Source organism: Elgaria multicarinata, chromosome 7, assembly GCF_023053635.1.
Source record: "Elgaria multicarinata webbii isolate HBS135686 ecotype San Diego chromosome 7, rElgMul1.1.pri, whole genome shotgun sequence".
Taxonomy (NCBI): Eukaryota; Metazoa; Chordata; class Lepidosauria; order Squamata; family Anguidae; genus Elgaria; species Elgaria multicarinata.
The window spans coordinates 101,980,576-102,002,321 of NC_086177.1; the positions used below are offsets into that span (position 1 = coordinate 101,980,576).

Consider the following 21,746-nt stretch of genomic DNA (forward strand, 5'->3'; position numbering starts at 1 on the left):
AGAAAATGAGTTCATTCTTAGCCTGAACTGACTAATATTAGAAGATGAGGAAGATGATCATTTTAGCAAAGCTGGGGTGGGGGTCCTTCAGAAGTCCACATCATTTAATTTAAAAGAGTTATCTGGATAGCTGCCATATTGGGGGAGGATCCGGATGCTTTTGGTAGGGGGGGCGTCCTAATGACTGGTGAATGTGTATTTAATACCCTGGGATAAGAGGGAGCCAGTTTCTTTGACAGCCTGTGCATAAAGAAGTCAATGTATTTGCATAAAAACTGGAAGTGATGGCTGTAGTTACTAGCAGTGAAGCATCACAGAATTAAAACAAAACAAAAAGTGGGGGGGGGGAACCGTCACCCAATGGGGAACTAGCACAGGGAGCCAAAAGGAGAGGAAACTTCTCGTTAAACAGCTCTGGAATAACAGCTCGCTTCCCCCTTTAGTGGGGGAGGGGTGTGTGATGGGGAGGATGTTATATTTTAAAATATTGCTCCATCAGAAGCTAGAAAGATGAGGGGGTTGGCAAAGCCTGTATGTAGGCGGAGGGCGCGGAGAGGATCTACAGATGGGTCCAAGCTAGGTCGGGGTGCCCGTTGGTGTGTGAAGACGACAAAGCAGGTGCTCATTATTCAATGGAGAACACCAGAGGAGTACAGGAGAAGACCACCATGTGTGGCACTTGAATCATAGACTAGAATCATAGAATAGTAGAGTTGGAAGGGGCCTATAAGGCCATCAAGTCCAACCCCCTTCTCATTGCAGGAATCTACCTTAAAGCATCCCTGACAGGTGGCTGTCCAGCTGCCTCTTGAAGGCCTCTAGTGTGGGAGAGCCCACAACCTCCCTAGGTAACTGGTTCCATTGACGTACTGCTCAAATCCCCCACTCAGCCATGAAGCTCACTGCCTCTCAGGTCTAAGCAGAGGAGCAGGGAGCCGTTTGCCCCAAATATAGAGTTGCCTCTGATGCAATCTTCTCCAACTTGGGGCTCTCCAGATGTATTGGATTGCAATTCCCAGCATGCTGGGAATTGTAGTTCAATGGATGTTGAGGGCCCCAGGTTGGGGGAAGGACTTTGTAGAGCTACTGGAACCATAACTACGTCCCTCCCAGGGCTGCAAACCGACTGTCAGAGGTCCCTGGTCTTGTGCCTTTAACTCAGGGGTCAGCAACTTGTGGCCTGCCAGATTTTGGGGCCCTTAGCTCCCTCTTCCCTCACCACTGGCTATGCTGATGGAAGCTGTAGGCCAAAGCATCTGGTGTGCCACAAGTGGCCCAGCATTGCTTTACCTGCAGCTTGATCAATAGTAATTACCAGGTGAAGATTTTAACAACCTGGAGCTAAGCAGAGCTGGCTAGAGGTTGGAGAGGGGCCCTCGGCACAATGTCCTCCAGGGGGCGCTTTCTTGGATTGGAGCATGGGTGTCCATTCAAATTGACACTGCCTCAAGGGCATGATGGGAAATTAAAATGGTAGCTTGCAGATCCAAAAAAGGGGGCGTGGCCATAGGGTGTAGTGGAAACAGGGGCAGGGCTAGCCTCGTGATGCTCATCACACATGCTTTCAACATGTCTGTATGTGGGGTGCCCCTAATGCAGCCAGTGAGGTAGGTTAGGCTGAGAGGCAGTGAGTTTCATGGCTGAGTGGGGGATTTGAACTCGAGCCTGCACAAAGAATTGCATTGTTTCCCCAGTATTTTAGCAATTTACTATCCTAGTCTTTTAACTCTTTCTGTTTTAAATCTGCATTTTAAATCTGTATTTTAAACCTCTGCACTGTTGCTCGGTTTTATCCTGAGTGTACTTTTGTATTGCGGTTTTAAGTTCTCATATTATGTTTTAGGCCGTACCTTGTGGTTTTATCTTTTGAGAACCGCCCAGAGAGCTTCAGCTATGGGGCAGTATAGAAATGAAATGAATGAATTTCTAATATTTGCAAAAAATATATTAACACACACACCCCAACACACACACGTTATTTTATTTCAAATGCTTTTAGGCCACCTTTAAAGGTAGAACCCTTTCACACATGTAACTGGGTGTAATAGTCAAACTGTGTAGTTCCAGGTTTGTGGGGACCTTCGACAAAGTGCCAGATGGAGGGTGCTCTCTTCTGTCAGTGGCTCCCCAGCAACGCTGAATCAGAGCTGTTGTGGGAAATTTTAAAATGGCAGCTCGTACACCCAGCCAAACCACACTGAGGGTAGGGGGCAGGAGTCTGTGTCAGTGGGCCCTGGCAGATGCCAAGAGGGGCAGATACTGACAGTGGGACTGTAACTGCAACACACCGGCCAGCTCTCAGAAGCTGACACTAAGCCAAATGTCTCTTTTCAGGGCAGTGGGTCACCAAGCTCAGCAAAGAACCCAAATTGTGAGATGCTTTAAGCCAGGAGCAATATGCCTGCGGGCACCATATTGCCCGCAGGGAATTCCAACATCACCCATGAAGCTCTCCCCTTCCTGCCCACTTCAGAACTGTTTTAAGAAAGAAAAGAAAACATAAAACATGTCAGGGTAGCCTATTTTCTCTCCTTTCCTAGCCTCTAGCCTTGCTCTTCCCACAACCCTTTTGCCTCGCTATTTCCCTCTCCCTCCCACCCTCTAACCTCCCCGTTTCTCTCCCCTGCCCCTCTTTAGCTCACTTTTGACTAACTAGGGCCTCCAAGGCGTCCATTATGTGACTAGCCATGTCCTCCCAGGAAGCCATTTTGTGGTGGTGCCCACAGCAGTTCCTCAAATTCTCAAATGTGCTCTCAGGCCCCAAAAGGTTGGGGACGCCTGCTCTAAGCCCAGCCTTAAACTGGATGTGCTCTGGATGTGCTGGACTTCAACCCTCATCATCCTGAACCAACACAGGATGGGGAGGATGAACCTTGTAGTCTGAGACATCTGGATGGTGCCAGGTTACAGAAGGCTGTTTTAGCTGACAACAGATGCAGAAGTTGGATAAGCAAGTCAGCAAGACTGGAAAGTCTCAGAGCAGCATCTGCTACGACATAAGGGGATAATCTGCTTTTATTCAAATGAAATCTAACCAGCTCAGCCTACGATAAGTGGCCTACTGGCCTATCCATGTGGCGGATGCTCACACTTGGATAATTACAGCCAGCTTCCGAGAAACACATAATAAAACGGGAGAGAAATATTTGGGCCGCAACCTGTAACCGCTGTGAAGGGACTATGCACAGCTAAACGCAGCTTAGAAGCAGTTGGGCCCTGGGATTTTGTGTATCACGAGGATATAGTATGGCTGACGTGTACGATGGAGATTAAATCCCAGGTCAGCCGTGAGCTCCCTGGGCAAATAAGGTCTTAATCAGGGGCTTCCACCTACAAAATGGGGACAATTTTATAGAGCGCTTTTTCAAGCTACAAAGCATTCTGCAGCCTTTATTGATTTTTCCTTCATCGAAAACCATGATTATTATTCCCATGTCACACAAATACGAAAGTGAAGCTGAGAGCTAGTGACTTGGAGACTTTATATACAGATATAGATATATACATAGAGTGAGTTACCTTAGACAAGTGCACAGGACTGTCAATTCTGTCTGGTAAAATCCCTTCCCTTCAACAAGGAGGTGAGGGTAGGGACCCAGGATGGGTAGACATCCCCCACCAGATATTTTTGACTTCAGCTCCCAGAAGCCCCTGACAGCATGACCAATGGTCAGGACTATTTGAGTTGACATTCAAAACATCTGGATAACTATTTTCTGCCTGGTATAGACAATACTGAGCAAGATGGACCAATGGTCACATTTGATATAAGGCAGCATCCTGCATTACCATTCAGGGCAGAGGGAATGAAATATCCAGATCACTCACTCGTTTTTAACCCATCTTTTGGGGGCACCTACCTTCACACAGCAGTTTACAACCTCCAATATCATAATCCCATAACAGGTAAACAATATTCCAGAATGCCGTTTTATTAAAATAGTATTAAGATGCAATTAAGAGATGATAGAAATATATAGCAGCAGGTACAAACATTTGCTCCAACGCAAGATAAAATTACCCAAATGATTTAAGGTGACCATATGAAAAGGAGGACCGGGCTCCTGTATCTTTAATAAATGTATAGAAAAGGGAATTTTAGCAGGTGTCATTTGTATGTCTGCAGCACCTGGTGAAATTCCCTATTCATCACAACAGTTAAAGTTGCAGGAGCCCTGTCCTCTTTTCAATCTGGTCACTCTAGTATAGCTCTCCTAAAGGCCATCAGAGAGGAAGATAAACATATTTTTCAGGGATCATATTCCAGAGATATGGAGCCACCTCAGAAAAGACCTTGTCCCATGCCTTACTAATGACAGATCTCATTGATGAAGCAGAGTGCAGGGCCTCAGATGCCAATCTTCACATTCAGGCAGGTTCGTCTGGGTGTCTTTTATTCCATTTCTTACATTTCTATACCGACCAATAGTCAAAGCTCTCTGGCCATTTTACAAAGATTAAGACCAAACGTGGAGTCCTTCACAGAAATTGCTCACATCTTCTTCTCCAAATTCACAAGTTCATCTACTGAGCCACCTTGTAAGAATGACAGCAAAGTGACTACTCAACAGTCAAAAGCTTCAGTCAAGTTATTTATTTATTTATTACATTTTTATACCGCCCAATAGCTGAAGCTCTCTGGGCGGTTCACAAAAATTAAAACCATGAAGAACATTATTTATTTATTTATTTTATTTATTTATTACACTTATATACCGCTCCCATAGCCAGGGCTCTCTGGGCGGTTTACAGAAATTCTAAAATTGAGGTAAAAACAAGTATACAAAATTTAAAAATTCTAAAACACAGAACATACACACATAAAGCATTAAAAACCATTAAAAAACTAAACATGTGAGTAATTAGGATGTGCCGCCATATGCCTGGGCAAAGAGGAAAGTCTTAACCTGGCGCCGGAAAGATAACCGTGTTGGCGCCTGGCGAGCCTCATCAGGGAGATCATTCCACAGTCTGAGGGCCACCACCGAAAAGGCCCTATCCCTTGTTGCCGGAGTAGGCACTCGGAGGAGGACCTTAGATGTTGAACGTAGTGACCGGGTATATTCACGTCGGGAGAGGCGTTCTGTCAGGTATTGTGGTCCCAAGCCGTATAAGGCTTTACAGGTCAAAACCAGCACCTTCAATTGGGCTCGGAAACATACAGGCAGCCAGTGCAAGCGGACCAGAGCAGGTGATATATGGCTGAACCTTCTGGTTCCCGAAATCAGTCTGGCTGCTGCATTTTGCACGAGCTGCAGCTTCCGAACCATCTTCAAAGGCAGCCCTACGTAGAGCGCATTGCAGTAATCTAAGTTGGAGGTTACCAGAGCATGGACAACTGAAGCCAGGTTATCCCTGTCTAGACAGGGGCGTAGCTGGGCCACCAACCGGAGTTTGCAGAAGGCACTCCGTGCCACTGAGGTCACCTGAGCCCAGCTTCTGCAAAGGATTCTGCAGGTCAGATTCTTAGAAATCCAAACTCATTTTAGTCCGTCTCGAATTTCTCCCCCCTCTGTACCCCCATCCCTGTAACAGACCCCTAAGATCAGGGCAAGTTCCAGGGCGGTGGCACGGATGCGCATTTGCTAGGGCTGCAAGGTCAACAGAGAGCCCCCTGCCCAAACAGCGCCATCGTTTCCATCTTGCTGAGACCATTCAAAAAGGTCAGGTGCAGCTGAAAAATAGTCTTTTTGCATGCCCCACCCTTTCCAGACTATTTCCTGAACCAGACTATTGGTCCATCTAGCCCAGTTCTGTGGTCGCTGACTGACAGCACGGCAGCCCTCCAAGGTTTCAGGTGGGATTCCTTTCCTCGCCCTACCTGGAGAAGCCAGGGATCAAACCTGGGACCTTCTGCATGCAAAGCAGGTGCTCTACCACATGGAACTACAGCCCCTCCCCACGCACTGGAAGGTCTGCAAAGTCCCGGACCCAGCACTGCCCCAAATCCCTCTGGAACATCCTTTAGACCAGGACTGGGCAACTTGTGGCCCTCCAGATGTTTTGGCCTACAGCTCCTCTCAAACCTCCCCACTGGCTCTGCTAGCTGGAGCTGATGGGAGTTGTAGTCCAAAACATCTGGGAGACCGCAAGTTGCCCATGCCTGCTTTGGAGAGCATCTCCCCAATTGGATTGCCTTCCAGATGTCTTGGCGTACAACACCAACCAGCCAGCATGGCCAACAGACAGGGATGATGGGAATTGCAGCACAACACATTTGGAAGGCACCAGTTTGGGGGAAGCTGCTTTAGGCTTTTATAACTTATGGGCCCCAGTTGACCAGAGCCTCCCTACTTTTCCCCTCCCCATGGGCCATGGGGCAGTAGAGAAATGTAATAAAATAAATAAACAGAATCCTCACCAATTTCCCAAGGCTAAACATAAACAGCTAGGGCCCCCTGTAAATCGGACAGGCAGCTATCAAAATGCCACGACCCTGTTCCTTTATTTGTTTTATCATTATAATTATATCCCGCTTTCCCCCCTCTTTTAAGGCACTCAAGGCAGCGTACATAACCCTCCTCCTCTCCATTTTATCCTCCCAACAACAACCCTGCAAGGTAGGTTAGGCTGAGAGTCAGTGACTGGCCCAAAGTTATCCAGTGAGCTTCCTGGCTGAATGGGGAGTAGAACCCAGGTCTCCTGAGTCCTGGCCCAACACTCTCACCACTACCCTGCACTGCCTCTCCATTTTACTCCCACCCACAATCTCCTGCAAAGGAGCAATGGATCCCGTGGTGAAAGGGCAATCTAGAACCTCATCAAATGCGACAGACTGATAGAAATATCCTCCCTCCCCACTAAATTGGAGGTGTCACCTTGCAGCAAGGGAGGGGAAGAAGAGAAGAAAAAAGATTAGCAGATCTGCAACAGCCATCTTCTTCTTCTTTGAGCCATTTAAAAGGCACCACTGTGCTGCCTGTATGTAGATCACAAATAGAATACAGCAGAGAGAGCACAGAGCAATCTCCTGGTTAAAAAAAAAACCCTACGAGAAAGCCTTCTACTTGAAGGAAGTGCCGCACCGGTAGCAAAAGTCACCCCAGTGAATCTGAAAACCATGACCCTTCATGATTCGAATTAAACCTCTGACGCTCCTTAAAGGGGAACATGTCTATTTCTTCACAACTCCCCCACATACGTACCTCAAAGCATAGTAGCCAACGTTAGTCCTACATAGAGCAGTTCCCCTGAAGTGAATAAGACTTAAGTCAGTCTCATCTAAACTCCTATTCATTTCAATGGGTCTACTCTATGTAGGACTAACAGGGGCTACCAGCCAAAGGTCGGTTCAGGTGATTACAGGCTGCGATCCTACACACACTTTTAATGTGACAAGAGGAGGGAGCCCCATGAAGCACGTCAGGGTGCCGTTTCTGTGCCTGAGCTCTGGCCACACGACTGCTGTGGTTCAGGATGGGCTGACTCGGGAGTAAGTCCGAACGAACTCCACAAATGTGCATAGAAGATGCATGCCTAGGCGCCAAAAAGTAAACCAAAACAGTGTTTTTTAAAAGCATCAACAGGTGTAATCCTAAACATGTTAAGACACACAAAAAAGTCCCAGCATGCCCCAGCCAGGGAGTTGTAGGACATTTTTCAGTCTTAACATGCACAGGATTGCACCCTTAAAAAATAGGGGGGGGGGAGTGTATTAAAGAGAGAGATGCAAAAGCTCCTAATCAGAGAAATAATCGCATGAACTCTGCAAGACTGGTAGGCATACCTCTAGCATCTGGAATCTACTTTGTGTTCTACTAAACCCCCTGAGATCTACTAGTCCATCTAGCCTGGTGTGAAAGACAGGCGCTCTGGGGACAACCTTAGGCATGTTTAGACAGGGGGGGGGGAAAGCCCCACAACCCCCAGCATAGAGGAGTAGTAGGGCTTTTTCCCCCTGTCTTTAAACACACAAAGCATTGCACTCTTTGCTGTAATCCTATACCTAGGAGGAGGCCCCACTGAATTCAGTGGGGCTTACATATGTATTCTAGACTTGCACTTGTTAGAATGAAAGAATTCCGAGCACAGGAGTTTGTTTGGAGGACCAGAACTGAACAGGGCAGGCAGTCCTTCCATGCAAAAATCCACTCCTCCATACCCCCCCCACAGCTTTCTTCATTTCAGCAGGAGAACTTAGGACGGGGGAGTCATTTTGGTGGTGCTACTGTAAAAAACAAAAACAAATGGGCCATGCAAATTAAGGACATCAGAAGAGCCCTGCTGGATCAAGCCAATGGTCCATCTAGTCCAGCACTCTGTTCACAGTGGCCAACCAGCTGTTGACCAGGAACTCGCAAGCAGGACAGCACTCTCCCACCCATGTTCCCCAGCAACTGGTGTATATAGGCATACTACCTTTGATACTGGAGCTAGCACATAGCCATATGGATTAGTAGCCCCTGGTAGTGAATTCCATAGTTTTAACTATGTTCTGTGTGAAAAAGGACTTAAGAACATAAGAAGAGCCCTGCTGGATCAAACCAATGGTCCATCTAGTCCAGCATTCTGTTCGCACAGTGGCCAACTAGCTGTCAATCAGGGACCCACAAGCAGGACACGGGTGCAATAGCATCCTCCCACTCATGCTCCCCAGCAACTAGTGTGTAGACATACTGATACTGGAGGTAGCATATATTCAGCAGGACTAGTAGCTATTGATAGACTTCCCCTCCAGGAATTTATCCAACCCCCTTTTAAGCAGAGACACCACACTGACAACAAAGGTCCGCATAGTTAAAGCAATGGTATTCCCCGTAGTAACCTATGGCTGCGAGAGTTGGACCATAAGGAAAGCTGAGCGAAGGAAGATAGATGCTTTTGAACTGTGGTGTTGGAGGAAAATCCTGAGAGTGCCTTGGACTGCAAGAAGATCAAACCAGTCCATACTCCAGGAAATAAAGCCAGACTGCTCACTTGAGGGAATGGTATTAAAGGCAAAACTGAAGTACTTTGGCCACATAATGAGAAGACAGGACACCCTGGAGAAGAGGCTGATGCTAGGGAAAGTGGAAGGCAAAAGGAAGAGGGGCCGACCAAGGGCAAGATGGAGGGATGATATTCTGGAGGTGACAGACTTGACCTTGGGGGAGCTAGGGGTGGCGACAGCCGACAGAAAGCTCTGGCGTGGGCTGGTCCATGAAGTCACGAAGAGTTGGAAGCGACTGAACGAATAAACAACAACAACCACATCTTGTAAGTGAATTCCATAGTTTTAACTATGTTCTGTGTGAAAAAGGACTTAAGAACATAAGAAGAGCCCTGCTGGATCAGACCAAGGGTCCATCTAGTCCAGCATTCTGTTCACACGGTGGCCAATCAGCTGCCCACACAGGAAAACCCACAAGCAAGACAGGAGTACAACTTCACCCTCCCACCCAAGTTCCCCAGCAACTGGCATACACAGGCAGACTGCACTGGAGGTAACATAGGCCTCATCTACCCCAAGCAAGAGATTGCACTATGAAAATGGCATGGAAGCAGTATATAAGAGGCAGGAGCCACACAGCCGCTTTATAGTGGTACTGAAGTGCACTGACAACTGTTGGGGCCCATCGACACAGACCATATACCGCTCTCATACTGCTATATCCTGCTTAGTGTGGCTCCTGCCTTTTATATACCGCTTTCATAGTGCAATATCCTGGTTGGTGTAGATGAGGTCATAGAGTCATCAGGACTAGTAGCGTCCACAGCGCCCAGGACTGATCTGCTGCAAATGCCCCAGAGATCTCCCAGGAGAACCACAACTGACTTCTGCCCACAGTCCCGGCTCTATATCACTGCTTCTTTCTATGGCGCTGTGTTTTCCCTCTTCCACACCCAATAACAACAACAACAACAACAACAACAACAACAACAACAGGATCCTGCAGTGACTAGAGCTGAAGGGGAAGAACTGCCCAGATGCATCTTTCAAACCTGAGTCTCATGCACATCCTGGGAGCCTCTTTGGAAACTGGCCTTTGGGAGGTTCAAAACTTATCTCTCCACCACCATCAAACGGAAAGAAGGGAAAAACAGACAGACACACGCTAATATTTTGCTCTGTTCCGATTATGATTCCCCACCACCGCCACCAGCACCACCACCCACCGCCTGCCAGGCGAGGCGAAGGAAGCTGTATGCAAATTGATCTATTTCTGTAGGCAGCCTGAAAGGGCGCAGGACCGCAGAGCTGGGCGAGGGGGAGCGCAATGCTTGCCATTCGACAGACCTGGGTGCTAGATTCGTGGGGGTTTCTCATTTGAGATCGTTTTGCATTTTATTATTATTATTATTATTATTATTATTATTATTATTATTATTATTATTATTATTATTATTAAATCTGGCATTGACGTTTACCAACGTTAACTGTTTCCATGGCATTTTAGTCGCCTGCCATCCGCCCAGAGAACACTGCTGAGAAGCGTTACAAGGGAAGAAATTACCAAATAAAAGCCTCTGCACGCTCACCTGGGAGGAAGACCCATTGAACGCAGGGGGACTTCCTGCCGAGTAACCATGCGGAGGATCGGGTTGCACAGAAAGCTGCGCATCCCCACCCCATCCAGGTTTGGAAAAAGGCCTGTCAAAGGGGGAAGGGGGTCCACCATGTGTTGCTTTCTCTCTCTCCCCCTCCCTTCTGCACGTTACTGCTTCTGAATCACGACCCCTTTCTTTTGCGCCCAATTGCAATTTGCAACCTTGTCCTCCTCCTGCATCATCCCCCTCCCCATAAAGAGGATGCTATCCACAAACACGTTTCCCCCCTTTTCATTGCAAACGATTGAATGATCCACCGCCCCGCACTTCAACGCGCATTGCACGCACACACACACACACACAAAGCCTTTGCAACGCCATCGGCATGCAACGAGATTGTAAAATCATCGCAATGCAATCAGGTCGGACTCACCGTTTTCCCCTGGCGCTGAACAAGCGGCTCAGAGGCGCCCGGGGCGGAGCGGGGGCTGGGTGGTTGGGTGGGGAGGGGGCGAATCGAGCCGCCAAATTGCTGAGCCAAAAACCACACAGAGAGAGAAAGAACCAGATTCCTGCAGCCGCTCTTGCAAAGACAGCGAAGCTTCCGGGTTGGCCAGCTTCAACGTCACTGCTACAGGTTTGCAAAGAGGAGGAGGAGGAGGGAGCCGCGAGCATCAGGCAAAAAGATAGCTATAAAAGGAAGGAACCCGTAAAAGAGGGGGAGGAGGAAGCAAAAGAGGAAGGGGGGGGGGGAGAGAGAAAGAAAGGAAACGCGCGGCTTACCTCCGAGGAGCACAGCAGTTAGAGCCTAAAAGTGCATCTCTGAACGCGTGAGAGGCGTTTCCTACGTTCAGCACGACGACCTTTTCCTCGATTGTGCCACTCTGGAAAAGGAGGGCTAGGTAGGAGAGAGGAGGTCTGTGGTTCAATACCCTCTGTAGGTAAAACTCCCTGCATGTAGAAAACTAGCACGCTCAGTCAGAAGCTAGTCTGCATAGGCCTGAGGTGCAGAGCTTTAGAATATCAGGGGTGTGCCCTTTTTTTGCCTCTAGGAGGTACATGCCGTGAAAGGGGCAGCAAATTGTACTGAAGATGATATTATTTTATTTATTTATTTATTTATTACATTTTTATACCGCCCAATAGCCGAAGCTCTCTGGGCGGTTCACAAAAATTAAAACCACAGTAAAACACCCAACAGGTTAAAACACAATTACGAAATACAGTATAAAAAGCGCAACCAGGATAAAACCACACAGCAAAGTTGATATAAGATTAAAATACAGAGTTAAAATAGTAAAATTTAAATTTAAGTTAAAATTAAGTGTTAAAATACTGAGTGAATAAAAAGGTCTTCAGCTGGCGACGAAAGCAGTACAGTGTAGGCGCCAGGCGGACCTCTCTGAGGAGCTCGTTCCACAACCGGGGTGCCACAGCGGAGAAAGCTGTGAAATTGAATATATCAATTTTGCTGTGTGGTTTTATCCTGGTTGTGCTTTTTATACTGTATTTTTTGTATTTGTGCTTTTAACCTGTTGGTTGTTTTATTACAGTTTTAATTTTTGTGAACCGCCCAGAGAGCTTCGGCTATTGGGCAATATAAAAATGTAATAAATAAATAAAAATAATAATTATTATTATTATTGATAAGACGTTTTACCAACACCAGAGTTTATCTCACTTTCCCCATTTGCATTGTGGTGTGTCCGTCCCCCCCACGTCTTTTCTGCTAAAATAACTTGGCCACAGTTGGGTACTGTCCACCTTGACTTGGGAGGGGGGCATTTTCTGTTCCCCCTCAGGCAGTAAGATGTCTTGGGCTGCTCCTGACTGCCCTACATTAAACCAACAAAAAATCTCTGCAAATGTGTGTGTAGAGTTGTGCTGAAATCTTTCTCTTCACTGCCCTTCTGGATATCTATTGCCAGGGCCTATATTACATGGGAGAGCATTTTCCTTTAAAAAGTGGCATTTCTGCATCTGTAATCTGGATGCATTTAGTAGGGTGACCATATGACAAGGAGAACAGGGCTCTTGTATCTTTAACAGTTGTATAGAAAAGGGAATTTCAGCAGGTGTCATTTATATATATATATGGAGAACCTGATGAAATTCCCTCTTCATCACAACAGTTAAAGCTGGAGGAGCTATACTAGAGTGACCAGATTTAAAAGAGGGCAGGGCACCTGCAGCTTTAATTGTTGTGACAAAGAGGAAATTTCACCAGGTTCTCCATATATACAAATGACACCTGCTGAAATTCCTTTTTCAATACAACTGTTAAAGATACAAGAGCCCTGTCCTCCTTTTCATATGTTCACCCTACATTTAGTCTACCCTTCACCTCAGGAGTTGATGAACTAATTCTGTTCCATGTGTAGAATTAGCCCAGCTAGACTTTTCTTTAGCCTGCTAGAGTTTATTTCAGGGAGCAGCATTCAAACATGCACTGCTGGCCCTCCCCACAGTCCAGAAGAAGATTTAACACCTAGGAACATAAGAAGAGACCGGCTGGATCAGACCAAAGGTCCATCTACTCCTACACTCTGTTCACACAGTAGCCAGCCAGCTATTGACCAGAGATCCACAAAGCAGAACAAGGTGCAACAGCACTCTTCCACCCATGTTCTCCAGCAACTGGTGTATATAGGTTTAATGCCTCTTGATTGCCATCTCCAGGAATTTATCCAACTCCCTTTTAAAGCCATCCAAATTGTTCGCCATCACTACATTTTGTGGTAGTGAATTCCATAATTTAACTATGGATAGGGTGACCATATGAAAAGGAGGACAGGGCTCCTGTTTTTTTAACAGTTGCATAGAAACGGGAATTTCAGCAGGTGTAATTTGTATATATGAGGAACCTGGTGAAATTCCCTCTTCATCATAACAGTTAAAGGTGCAGGAGCTATACTACAGTGACTAGATTTAAAAGAGGGCAAGGCACCTGCAGCTTTAACTGGTGTGATGAAGAGGAAATTTCACCAGGTTCCTCATATATACAAACGACACCTGCTGAAATTTCCTTTTCAATACAACTGTTAAAGATACAGGAGCCCTGTCCTCCTTTTCATACAGTCACCCTAACTGTGGAACCACCCTGCCTGCCAAGTGGTGAACCCAGTTTGCGGCTGGACTCTCCTTCCCATTTCCCTCCATTAATCTAAGCAACAAGCAGGCAAATTATCACAGGCTCACTTGGCCCTTAGATTAGGATGGATTGCAAAAAATATAGCTGTTCTGCACTGGTTAGGCCTCATCATGAGTATTGCACCCAGTTCTGGGCACCACACTTCAAGAAGGATGCAGACAAACGAGCGTGTTCAGAGGTGGGCAACGAGGAGGATCAGGGGACTATGAGGAGAGACTGAAAGAACTGGGCATGTTTAGCCTGGAGCAGAGAAGATCGAGGGGAGACATGAGAGCACTCTTCAAGTACTTGGAAGGTTGTCACACAAATCTCTTCTCGATCCTCCCAGAGTGCAGGACATGGAATAATGGGCTCAAGTTACAGGAAGCCAGTTTCTGGCTGGACATTAGGAAAAACCTCCTGTTAGAGCAGTATGACAATGGAACCAGTTACCTAGAGAGGTCGTGGGCTCTCTCACACTAGAGGCATTCAAGAGGCAGCTGGACAACCATCTGTCAGGGATGCTTTAAGGTGGATTCTTGCATTGAGCAGGGGGTTGGACTCGCTGTCCTTATAGGCCACTTCCAACTCTACTATTCTATGATCCCCACCACCACTGAGAGTGCTCTTTCTATTCTGTGCTGCAAAATTTCCCAGTGCAGGCCAATGATACTCTCTTGTCTACACTTTCAACTTCCCCTTCAATGCCTCTGCAGTGCACAGATGAACGTAGCCAATCACCTTGAACTTTGCCTCTTAGGATCCTCCCCTACCACAGCTAATTGGCTGATTGCTCCTGCATTCTCTTCTTTCCCACAACCCTGCCTTACAGCCAATGAGCAGGTCTTCTAATACTCGCCCCTGAAGCCTCCTCTGGTAGCCCAGACCACAGCAGCTGGCCCTTCACTAAAGCAAACCACAAGGCAAAGCTAGAAAGTCCCTGCTGAGAGGGAACAGCTACTGCAGAAGGAGAGAGAGGGGGACCCTTGAGGTGCTTGGGTGTCACCAGTGGCGAATGGGCCTTGTGGTGAAGAACGCTGCCCTAGAAAGTCAAATCACTGACATGAATGTTTTCCTGTCTTAAAGTGCGTACTGAGGAAGTAAAACGAAGGAAAAACACTTCCTTTAAAAGGGTGCTTATCAGTAAGGACTGCATGCAGTGAAAGTGTAATGGCAAGTGTTGTGGGTAATTTGCAAAACACTTGAATAGAATGTGGGCCAAACTGCAGATGTCAGACCTATTATGCTCGTTGTAGAGCAAGGGAACCCCAGACCTGGCAATGGCAAATATAAGGCTTGGAAGACATAGGGATTGACGAGCGAGGGCCTCTGGAACCGTTGCACAAACTTTGGATCACTCCGTGCGAAGTGTGACCCACGAAGCTGACCACAAGCCACCAGCAATGCCTTGGTGCTCGACCAGCCTGCCTGTGTTTGCAGGACCTGGGGAAGGGCGAAACTACATGTTAGATTTATTTATTTATTTATTGCATTTCTACACAGCCCAATAGCTGAAGCTCTCTGGGTGGTTTACAAATTTAAGACAATTCAAAACCAAACAATAGTATAAAACCATAATATAAAATACAATATAAAAGCACAACCAAGATAAAAACAGCAGCAATGCAAAAATAAAAAAAAAATACAAATACAAATTTGAAACAGCAAAGTTAAAATTAATTTATAGACTGTTAAAATACTGGGAGAATAAAAAGGTCTTCACCTGGCGTCTAAAAGAATATAATGTAGGTGCCAAGCGAACCTCCTTAGGGAGCTCATTCCACAGCAGAAAAGGCCCCCCTCCTGGTAGCCACCTGCCTCACTTCCTTTGGCAGGGGCTCATGGAGAAGGACCCTTGAGGATGATCTTAGGGTCCGGGCAGGTACATATGGGAGGAGGCGTTCCTTCAGATAGCCTGGCCCCAAGCCGTTTAGGGCTTTAAATGTTAATACCAGCACTTTGAATTGAGCCCAGACCTGGACTGGCAGCCAATGAAGCTGGAAAAGGACTGGTCTGTGGTTGCATCTCCCAGTGACTTGGGTTTACTTTAAAACAGCCAGGTGAGTATGGGACTCTAACCCCTTTCTCCCTGTACTGTTTTCCTGATCTAAATCTCCCCTTGAAGTTGCTGCAGTTAGCCTCAAGGTGGAGCTGGGGTGGATTACAAGTAGCTGGGACAGGTAGCAAGAAGGGGAGACTTATCAAGTTCCTGGCTTCATTTCGGCACCAGGTTAAGACGTGGCTTTTTAACAAAGGCTTTGATGGCTAAATTCTCCAGCCTTCACACTGTCTTGTTTTAATTGGATTTTACTGTTTTAAAATTCCATACTGGTTTTAACATATTAATGGTTTAATTTGTTTTAGACTCATATATTTATTGTTCAATTTTAAATGTATGATTTTATCTGTATGCCGCCCTGAAATCTTTGCAATATAGGGTGAGATATAAATGTTTTAATAAATAAGTAAGTCCATAGCTGTGACACATTCACTTGGTGGATATCAAATTGTCTAGGTGAGCCTTGCATGAGATTCTGATTTTAGTTTACCATCACAATCAAAGCATGTAGGAACTGTGTGCTTTGGTTTACACCTGAAAAGCCTATGGCTCCCCCACACTTGTTGTGAATGTTAACCACCTTTGCTTTAAGGTGATGCTTTCTCCGATACCAATTGATTATATTGCTTTGTGAATCTCAGGGCAGGTCCTTTTTTCTGGATTTGCATCTGCTCCTCTCCTGTCCAGAGGTGGAGGTGACACAGGGCACCAGAAGAGTCTAAACCCAATCTAAGATGAGTAGAGGATAATAACAGGTAGGGTGACCATATGAAAAGCAGGACAGGATTCCTGTATCTTTAACAGTTGACTAGAAAAGGGAATTTCAGCAGGCGTCATTTGTATATATGGAGAACCTGGTGAAATTCCCTCTTCATCACCACAGTTAAAGCTGCAGGAGCTATACTAGATGGTTAGTATAAACGTTTTGGGGCCAGGTTATTTGAAGGAACGCGTCCTCCCATATGTACCTGCCCAGACCTTAAGATCATCTACAGGGGCCGTTCTCCGTGAGCCCCTGCCAAAGGAAGTGAGGCAGGGGGCTACTAGGAGGAGGGCTTTCTCCGCTGTGGCACCCCGGCTGTGGAATGAGCTCCCCAGAGAGGTCCGCCTGGCGCCTACACTGTACTGCTTTCGTTGCCAGCTGAAGACCTTTTTATTCTCTCAGTATTTTAACACTTAATTTTAACTTAAATTTAAATTTTACTGTTTTAACTCTGTATTTTAATCTTATATCAATTTTGCTGCGTGGTTTTATCCTGGTTGTGCTTTTTATACTGTATTTTGTAATTGTGCTTTTAACCTGTTGGTTGTTTTATTGTGGTTTTAATTTTTGTGAACCGCCCAGAGAGCTTCGGCTATTGGGCGGTATAAAAATGTAATAAATAAATAAATAAATAAGTAGAGTGAGCAGATTTAAAAGAGGGCAGGGCACCTGCAGCTTTAACTGTTGTGATGAAGAGGGCATTTCACCAGGTTCCCCATATATACAAATGACACCTGCTGAAATTTCCTTTTCAATACAACTGTTAAAGATACAGGAGCCCTGTCCTCCTTTTCACCTGGCCACCCTAGAGCTGCATGGGTGAGTGGGTGGGAGCTCAGCTAAGCAAGTACATCTTTCCATGTCCTATTACAACAGGTTGGAGAAACAGCACCTGTGAAAATTCCTCCTTATGTGAGCTATTGAGGGAATAGGGGTGCTGTCCTCTCCTGCAACTGGTCACTGTAGCAATCACACACTTTGCCCTGTTCCTGTTTCTCAGTGCCCCAGCTTTTGGGAGTCCCTTGGGCAAGGTCCCCTCGGTAGACCCTTCCTCCTTGCCATCACCCACTCACTCTTTCTCTGGCCCCAATTCTCTTTGCTGCCTAGGGCAAGTGAGAGCAGGCAGTAGCAGCAGATGTTGCTTCTCCTTAAACGAAAAAAATAAAATTACACAAACATGTATATCCTGTGTTCTTCCCTCCAAAATGGAGCTACTCAAAGCAGCTTACAAACTGTAAAACTGGCATTAAAATCACAATAATCCATTCTGAAAATACAATGACTGGACTAAAAGTAGCATCAGAAAGCAGAAATGCCAATACTAATGATCGATTAAAATAAACGGCAACAAATAAATCAAAAGCTTGTTTACAGAGAAGTATCTTCAGTTGCAAGCAGAAATAGAGAGGAAGAGAACCTAGTAGGCCAGGGAGCTTTATAGACACCAACACCACAGAAGAGCATTTTGTAAGTTACTCTGGCTCAGAAGGCAATGACGCCCCCTAGAGGGGTGAATCTGTTGATCTTATAGAACAGGCAGTTACACATAGGAGGAGATGGTCTTTTAGGGACGGACAAATCTGTCCATTTCTCTCAGTATCTCATTTTTCCAATCTTAAATTTGGTTTGTTTTGAACTTTGATTTTTTTTAAAAGTTTGCATAGAAATTCATAAGAATTTTGTTACACTTTTCTCCCACTATGTGCATTTCCCTAACCAAATGCATTTTTGATTGTAACTTCCCTTAGACACATTTTAGTATGCATTTTTTTAAAAATTGGAGAACTCGATTGCAAAATTTGGAGAAGTGCGAATTTTGAGGTTCCAATTCACATACTGGTTCAAAAATACAAAATTAGGTGAATTCGCATTCAGATGCAGTTTGTACAAATTTCTCCCCCATCCCTACTTTCTACTAGCTTGGGCCCAGATTCCTTGCTCTTCGATACATGTTCTCTCTCCTTTGGCCAGATGGAGAGAGCAGCCAGAGGTGCCAATGGCAAGAGAAGCTGCAGCTGTGGGCAGGGCCAGTTTCATATTGGGAGGCAGCCCTGCACGAAGTATCCTCTGGTGGGCCCATTCCACTGCTGGTAAACCCAGGTGAGATTCTCTGGCTGTGGGAGCAGTGATGTGCAACTGGTTCTAGCCGCCTTTTTAATTTCGCAGAATCCCCCAGAGCAATGCTGGGGTAGGGGCGTTGGGAGAAAATTGCATTTAGATTCAGCTACTGGGTGATGCTCAGAATGCTGTAGCAGGAAAAAAAATAAGGAGCAGGCAATCAAGTTTATCTTGGCAGCTGCCACAGAATGCCTGCTACTGAGCCTCATCCTGGTGTGGTTTTGCTTTCTCCCCTCACTCTCACCTGATTTTTCTCTTTTTCTTTCTTTAAAGGTTCTTTTAAAGATGCTTGGATCCTGGAGAGACTCTGAATGAGAGTATCGCATCACCACAGACATCTTCCTTGATCACCATAACTGATGTTCCTGGATACTGTGACTTCATAAAAAGCGTACTAATAGCATTTCAGGTGGCTTCTGGATATAGCTAATTTTATTTCCAGGAGATGGGTGTGTCTGAGCATGTGCAAACTCATTTCACTCAACCCAACATGGTGTCAATTTCTCAAGTATCATCTTCTTATCTTTAGGATGAGAGGAGGGTGTGACTTCCCCAAAGCTGCTTGCTGAAAAATTTGGACTTCAGAAATCTTGCACACTGACTGTTAATATCTCTTCATGTGTGTGGTGGCATATATTAATGCTACGCGTGCATCTGGTAGTTGGAATTCAAGCTTCTTAGGCCGACATCCATGCTATCTTTCCAACACAACTATGGGCATTTCTGTCCTGTGTATTAAACATATTCCTTGTGGTGACTCGGCAAAGGCCAATATGGCTTTTGCCTCTTAGTAGGTATACAAAGTATTTTTTAATTTTTTTTTTAAATGGAGTAAAGCACCAGGGAACAAGCTGTTCTTAAGTCTACTTGATGTTTCCTTGTGGTGCTTGATGGTTTCTGCTGCCTGAGGAATTTGAGGCTGGAGTCTCCAAGAAAGGAGAAACCTGCCAGATCTACACCAAGCAAGATAAAACACTTTGAAAACGTTTTGAAAACTGTATATGGAGTGTGTCATGGACCCTAACAGTTGTCAAAACTATTATAAACTGTTTTAAAGCTGTAGTGTAGACCCTGCCCTGGCAGCACTGTTGGTCCACAATGTAAGAGTCAAAGACCTCATTGAGGATATCAACACCTGGAGTCAAGAGTGCCACAAGGTTGTGCATGCTTTCCACATCTCTTTATAAGCAGGATTGGCTAAAAAGGCATCATGCCATGCGTATCAGCGTCTGACTGGACTGGGGAAAACATGTTGAATGACCAAGTACTGGGTGTATAACCTGTAAGTTGTAGGAAGCCTTAGAAATGTTGAGATCCAAAGACAGAGGAGGGTTATGACTATATACCCTACTTTACAACAGCACAGAATTTTTGACAGGCTGCTGTAAATGTGTCCCAATGGCATGCCCAATCAAAAATGGCTTTGTGACAAGTTTTTTGCCTTCCAAGTTACATTTGAGAACTCTTGCCATGGGCAACCATCAGTCAGAGGATCTCTTATTTCTTTTATGTCGATGGCTACTCTAGTGATGATGCTACTTTACCTACATTTACAAGAAGGCATAACAGTGCAATCTAAAAAACCAAGAATCCTGGAAACTGCAGTTTGTGTGTGTTTAATTCTGTTAAAGAATGTTAGCACCATTAACCCCCTGTCTCCTGGTAGAATTTCCTGGAAATTGCTCTTGGTACTGTTCAGCTGGTTGAGTGACTGATGTTGTGGAAGTCGATGGTTGCTTTTAATCTTTGGAGAAGTGTCTTCTGCCCATCTCTCAACATAACAATAATTATGATTTTCAGCTGATCTCTGAAAATTTGGGATCCGTATAACAAAATGTCATCAGGCTACAGCAGAGGGAGAGATGGGACTGCAGATCCACTCCATCAGCTCTTCTGAGATAATAGCTCCTTCAAGCTTCTTCTGTTTCCATTCGAGATGGCCTTTGTAAAAACTTTTCAAGAATTGATGCCTGAGTTTGCTCCCCTTTTCCTTTTGTCTTTAGACTGGAAGTCTATGGGGCAGCAACTGTCTTCATTGTTAATTTTATGTAAGCTAGGCTGGGAGCTTTTTGACTGAAAACAGCGGGGGGAGGTATTTTTTTTAAAAAAAAATCCAGCCTGCTCTTTTCCCTTCTCACTGTGTAACATCCCTTTTCCTTGGTCTTTCCCCACCCACTTCATAGGGCTAAACTGAACTCAGACATACCTCTGAATAAACACATATATTAACGATTTCTGAAGTCTGCTCTAGTATGCTTGTAATTCTTGAATAAATAATGAATCCTGGCTTTGATGCACTGAACTTTTAAGATTTGGGAATTCAAACTGATTAAAGTTAATTTCAACTTTCTGTATGACTAAGCAGCAAAACATCCGATCTTCATGAGAGAATCCTATGAATGTGTCATAGCTGTGGCATGTTTTAAAGGTAGGTGGGTCACAGAACACACAAGCTAGGTTGTTGCTTTGAAGCCATAACGATCCCTCCCACAACTTTCCACTCCAAAACACCTGGAGGGTATGAGGTTGGGGAATGCTGCCATAATGCACAATAGCACAGTTCTTTCAGCCCTACAATGTTCAGGTGACTATTATGTGCAAGAACCAAACCATCTCATCCAAAGCAGCATACAAGAATAGCTTATATTCCCCTACAGAGAGGCCCTTTCAGAGTAATAGTTGAAGCAAAGGTACCTCTAGACTTAAATGAGTCTTCCTATTCAATTTCATGGCATAACTACATGTGAAAAATACAAGCTTTGTGAATCCACCCGCGCTAGTATTTTACATCAGTTTGCTAAGCTATGCTTTTTGTGTGTGCACTAGCGGAGGAAATCAACCAAACCTTGGAAGCTCCTCATAAGGACCAGAAGGCAGATGCAATAGTATGTAATTAACTACTAGTCAACACTGTAGTGAAGAGGCCACAACAGAAGCACTTCATTGCAACTCCAATACACCCCCAATGCATGCACATAACTGAAGGAATACTTTGAGCAGATATCCTCAGTTGTGTATTTCTTGATGAATACTGGAATAGATATATATGCCTCTCTGTTGGCCTCATCCATTTTATTATGGAACTCCTTAGTTAATTGAACACGGATGTTAGAGAAACCTATACACTCTGTAATAGTATATGAATAATATCTAATGTTTCCCTCCAATAGCAGGCTCTAGTTGATAAAATGCCATTCAGATGTCTGGGA

At 45.3% G+C, this 21,746-nt stretch overlaps 1 protein-coding gene across 1 annotated transcript in view; it reads right to left on the reverse strand.

Moving 5' to 3' along the window:
• Positions 1-10,917, reverse strand: part of CYRIB (CYFIP related Rac1 interactor B) — an 87,306-nt gene extending 76,389 nt beyond the window's left edge. Inside the window, exon 1 of the mRNA XM_063131144.1 lies at positions 10,901-10,917. The gene's annotated coding sequence lies outside the window, so the exon portion shown is untranslated. The remainder of the gene's footprint in view (positions 1-10,900) is intronic.
• Positions 10,918-21,746: the final 10,829 nt, after the last annotated feature.